The 6,058-nt window shown below is 33.3% G+C and overlaps 1 long non-coding RNA gene across 1 annotated transcript; it reads right to left on the bottom strand.

Moving 5' to 3' along the window:
- Positions 1-358: 358 nt before the first annotated feature.
- LOC136062031 (uncharacterized) lies at positions 359-5,305 on the bottom strand. The gene is made up of 3 exons (XR_010623863.1): positions 4,948-5,305; positions 1,159-1,259; positions 359-684 (listed from the first exon to the last, which is right to left on the bottom strand). It is a non-coding gene; the product is annotated as an uncharacterized LOC136062031 (long non-coding RNA).
- Positions 5,306-6,058: the final 753 nt, after the last annotated feature.

Genomic DNA, 6,058 nt, shown 5'->3' with positions numbered 1-6,058 from the left:
AACAGGCCAGGCCTAGTTTAAAATCATGCTCCGAATGGATGAAAATGAGACTACTCCAGTTTCAAATCACAACTTTGCTACCAGGCCCAAAATCATCTTCCTATTTTCAATGAAGCTTTACCACTTTTGTTGTCTAGGAGACCTAGAACAAACTTTCGATAAATGATCAATAAATCTACAGACACAGCTAATTCACAATTTTCTATTTACAATTGTTGAGATTATAAATTTTCAACAATATAATAGACAATAAAGTAGTGTAAATGATGATCTTATATAAAAATCAATAACAATTTGCCATCTTGTGCAAAATGTTGTGAAAATGGTAGTGTATTGTTAAAGTAAACAGACAAGAAAATGAGTGTACAAAATTATAGGTGCTAATTCAGATAGTACATTCATAATGTAATGATATTATTATTTTACTGTAATGATATAATTGAAGAAACTGATCACCAAATATATTGTTACATATTAAATTAATAGCGAGTAAAGAATACAGTGTGGTTGGGGGCAGATTTAACTATACATTTGAACCTAAAATTTAAATCTTTATCAAATTTAAATAAGCATATAATCATTTCTATTAAAGATGAAATAATAATTGCTTGATAGCTGCTATCATAGCCGGTCTACCAGCTCAGGAAATTGTTGCAGAAGCCAAATTACACCTCTGATAACCACCTGCACAAATAAAGTAATTTGATTAGAAGAAAAAAAAATGTATGCATAAGCATAAAAACTGAATCAATACAATTTTAATTTTTTATCCATCAATGCAAATTTTATTATTTTATATCAATTGGTTACTAGGAAGACCATCAGAAATTTGAAATATATGGGTTATCAGGTAAAAAAATTTGTGTATCAAAGGTGAGATACAATAAGTTTCTCTCCAAATTCATGCAATCTCAACACTAACTCAGTGGATTTAAGTGAGGTTTGTAAGCAAGGGCTAAAACAGACCAATGCATACTCAAGTTCAACCAAAATAATTTTTAGATTTTAGGGGTAATATGAGGATATGAAGGAAAGCATTCACGCATGCATGTGCAGTTGTGCACCCACACAGAGTAGTATTCTGACATTTTATTTTTATTTCTCTCTTCTAATTTTTTTTCCTTGTTTTCCAGTCTATCTCTAGACGTGTATTATTACCTGACATCTACAGGGCAAAAAATGTGTGTGTGATGGCTTATTTACATAACAAAGCTGCCTCCCCAGGTTTGATTGCAGGTTCTACAATATCTCGTCCATAACTGTATTTTGAAAAAAGCAAGATTAGTCTCCCAACACAATCTATGCAATCTTTGCAGTACATGGTGCAAATATGTTATTAGCATCTTATGAACTAAATAAACAAGATTTTTTTTGGATGAGGGTTTTTAGAGTATGTTAGCAGTTTCTGATTGAAACAAGTTTCCTAGTAGAGAATTGCTCCATATATAACAAGCAGTTAGTTGGAGAATTTTACATTGCCAACAAAAATCCATATATAATCTTCATAACTAACCATAAATCTACCTCTTATTGTCTATCCTTTACATTTTGCTTCCTCATGGTAAGCACTAAAAGTCTAAAGTAATGATTACTGAAGCAGCAACAAGAGGAACTTGTCAGTGGGCTGGCAGAGCTAGCCTGATCCTGTTTTCAATTTCTCATTCAAATGAAAGATTTGCACCCTTGAAACTAAAGTGGAAAATTAGAGCAAGACCATATCGGTAAGAAGTATGTAAAGCATGGCTTCAAATGGCCAAGAGAGACCATATGATTAAAATTACCAGTTGTACAATATGATTAAAAAACATATGTTCAGGCATACACTATTTTACTTTAAGCGGTTGTCGTTAATCAATGATTTTTCCCAATAGAAAGTTCACAAAATTCAATTTCCCTTTCAATTAAAAATAAAATTCACTAAATTGCAGCATTTTTCAACTACAGCTGATGTTGCATAACCGCAATTTCAAAATTTTAGCACACATTGTCCAAGACACTCTCAATATTTTCACAATATGTTTCAATTATTGGCACATTTTATTAAAGGAAACTCATTTAAATCCCACAAGAAATCTCTCTTTGTGCAGACACTTCAAAGAGAGCTTCAGTCAGAATATTAGAAGTGAATGATCTAAAGTTTTTTTTTTTTTTTTTTTTTTTAGATGTCCTCTATCTTAAATGTGACCTCCCTATATGTCCAACATATTGTCAACACACTTTATAATTCAAAATTTGAAGCCGTACATGCAGAAAAATTGGTGAGAGATCCAAGAATCTAATTCTAGCATTTTATGATTGTTCTACTACCTCCTTCATTGCTTTGCCAAAAGTCAAAGAAAAACAAAGGAAAAAAGATGCTTGCAGCAAACACAGATTCAAGCATAGAAATGGAAAAGAAAAAAAAAAAAAAAGATTTCATGCAAAGATTGCACCATTTTTTGGCCCTAAAGAGGATGAACTTATGCTTGGATACAGAGAAGTTAGGGAATGTCCTCGTATTGGACAGTCATAATTCAATTTCTGATGCTGTTACCCTACTATGTCATTCAATATAGAATGAGAACAAAACAAGCTTGTGTATATCTCTGATTTACATAACAAATTTTAAGCACTGTAAGACAGGGTATTTGTCCTAGTGCAACTAGCATAAATAAGACAGGGTATTATGTTTGTAGCATTACTTCACCGAGAATCTAGATTGCACAATTTTAAAACTATAATATGAAATTGGTGCCGTTGAAATTTTAAGATTTAATTGATGCCAAGATCAAACAGTGGGTTTGCAACAATTTTAAAACTAGTTAAAAAAAAACTAGTTAAACTAAAGGCTCCTAATTCTCTCAGGATAACAACATAAATGGGCAGATTTGGATAAGTTTGGATTTGGGATGGAAATTTTTCTAAAATTTGGTCAAGCATTATGTTCTGAATGCCACTTATTGAGTATATTGTCATATATAAGTTAGATTGGATATGTCCAACCATGTCATTCATAGATCATAGTTTTATATTGAAACATTTTGCAATGACAAACTGAACTAGATAATCTGTAGTAGGTATGGTGATACATGTGATTCAATAAATGCTGGTTTCCAATCTTGTTTATCAAGGGATGAACCTACATGATCCACAAAATATGCACCTTTCCATTCTTTTCTTCTTTGAGCCATTTAGGTGAACCAAAACCACATAGACATCATTAAAGGTAAACCATAAACATCAAAGAACCTAGTTGAAACTTGGAAGCAAAATGAAGTAATGAACCAACTAAGGTATTAAAAAAAAATGTGTGAATCGTAATTTCTGACTTCTAGGCTTTGGATGGTCTTACATGCGTAGATTATTGCCTTTCTACTTTTTACTGTATCAATACCAACTCATTTTGTTTCATTGGTTTTTTCTTTTCTGCTAATATGCAGCAAAGTGTTTGTTTTCTTAGCCTCAAAGAAATGAACTCTCTTTCTATAACGAAAGATGTACAAACTACAAAGCCATCATGCTTACATTACCTGGATTTTTATTCATAAAGTCAAGAGGGGAGAGAAACTATAACCAGTTCACTTTTTTTTTACTTTAGCATTATGGAATATGAAATGTGTGCACTAAGCACATCCCATGAACACGTGCTAGAGAGAGAGAGAGAGAGAGATGTGTTTTGATTTGGTTTGTCACACCTAAAACCTTAGCGTTTTAATTGAATTGTAAGTACTAAGTGCATAAGACAAGCATGAGAGGAAAAAGTCAATAATTCTAAATTTTACACATTCGTTAAAGATGTTCTATATAAAGAACCTGTGGGGTAGAACTAGGATGAAGTGAAAAGAGATGCCATTACACAACCAAATAATAATATATGTCGCTAAGATGAACCATGCAATTTATTAAACCTTCAAGTTTTGCTCCAGATTGAAGATGATGTGATATAATTTTTTGATTAAGCAAGTGTCGCAGGTAGTTGGATTTTTAATTCAAAAAGGGGGATAGAGCCAATCATGATGGTTAGTCGTTTATTCGGTATCATCTTGATTCAGAGTACCTCACCTCACCTAGGAAAAACCAAAGCTAGAATAAACTCTCAATGAGAAATAATGTAACCTGATTTTTCACAGTAACTGGACTAAAATAGAAAAAAGAAAAATAGTTAGCTAATCCTAATTTGAAAGCAATCACTGGGCTGAACCTGAAACTATTTGTGCAGCATCTGTTGTTGAAACTAATGCTAAAAGAGGGACACAATTTTGATACAGGAGATGATCTAATTAGGAAGGCTGTTTTTATTACAACTGCAATTTATGGTGAACATCATCCAGATAAAATATCTGCTCCTGAAACTCTGAGCAAACTCACCAGGCTTCTTTCAAATTCTAAATTTTAGAGAAACCAACTCTAAAATTGGAAACCAACACTAAAATTGGTGTTCTTACTGCCAAGGTGGTTGAAAAAAAAAAATCTCCTAAGTCCGTAGGTTCATAGTATCGTGTCCTCCCCACACTCCCAACCAAATCTAATCTTATCCCAACTTATGGATAAGGGTTCCACGTCTCACATCCCAAACTCAAAAGTGTAAAGTTTATTTTTTCTTTTTTTTTTGAGAAACCAGTCTGTGATACAGACCGATGCTTTTATTAAAACATAAGAAAACTAATCAAACAGAGCAAGGGGGATAATGTCCCTAGGTAAGTCTTCAACCCAAACTTGACGTTCTAATTCTAGCCCAACCCGAGATTTCTTTGCCAAAGCATCGGCAACCTTATTACAATTTCGTTTCACATGGCAGTAGGGATCAAGGCAATCAATGGTGGACTGTCAAGCCCTTCGGTATAAAGATTAATTTGTCAAATAAATAAGAATCGAAACTCAAAAACAAAACAATAATATCATAAACCCACAAAGTTTAGAGAAATAATATAAACCCATATCAGCGTTAATCATATGTAAAGAGAGAACCTGAAGATTGTGGGTGGCGCCGCCGATTTAGAATGGAAGAGAAGAAGCGCCGCCGAGTCGTCCGGGAAGAGAAGAAGCGCCGCCGCGGATTGGATGAGAAGAAGCGCCTTCGATTTGAGGTTGTGGGTGCGCCGGGCTCTGAGGGTTTTGTGGTATCAACTGTCTAATTTGAGGATTTTGTTTATAGAGAGGCAAACAGAGCAACGAGCTAGAAAGGTAGAGAAGCAAACGTGATACGGGAGAAAGGGCTGAAGCGTGATGAATGTTTTAGTTTTTTTGTTTATATAATAAAACCTGTTTAACCGGTAACCCAAAACCCTTAAAATTATATCAACGGACAAGATCAAAACTACAATAAATCAACGGCTCAGATATAGGTGGGTACCGTACCCCCCTTTTTTGGGGGGGGGTACGGTAGAATGACCCATAATTCAATAGACATTTGTCCCTTAAGAAAATGAAGTTTTGTCATGTTTTGGTCATTAATTTATAGAATAAATAATTTATTGAAAACAATAACATTAAATAACTAGTTTTTATATAATTTCATTTTGCAAATAGCTAGATTTTATTTATTCATATATATCATGTTTATATAGTTATTATATGTATTACACACTTTACACTACATTTTTTATAGTCATACACCAATATGCATAGAAATTGGAAATACAAAAATGTCCCAAAAAGGTACACTTATATAATTAAAAAAGAAAGAAATTTCAGCTAAAATAGTAATTTTTAGTACGAAGCATCATGGATATAATGTCAATTGAAAATTAAGAAGAGCCGTATGTCTTTGGTGGGATGTAGTAGACAACTGGGAAACTCAAAGACGAAGCTAGACGAGAAGAAATTGGAATGAGAGCTCTTAAGACGATGAATATTGCAGACAATCTTGATGTGATCCAAAAAGTGAAGGATGAGATAAATGCTGTATTACTACAAGAGGAATTATTTTGGAGGCAGAGATCTAGATCAATTTGGTTACCTGCAGGGGATAAAAACACAAAGTATTTTCATCCGAGAGCAAGTCAAAGATGTAGAAAAAATCACATTTCAGGTTTATGGGATGATCAAGGGAGAAGGTGTAATACAAAAGATGATGTTG

This window comes from Quercus suber, unplaced genomic scaffold (assembly GCF_002906115.3).
Source record: "Quercus suber isolate HL8 unplaced genomic scaffold, Cork oak 2.0 scaffold_374, whole genome shotgun sequence".
NCBI classification, from domain to species: Eukaryota; Viridiplantae; Streptophyta; class Magnoliopsida; order Fagales; family Fagaceae; genus Quercus; species Quercus suber.
The sequence above is the reverse complement of the archived record's forward strand: the minus strand, read 5'-3'. Positions and strand labels throughout refer to the sequence as shown.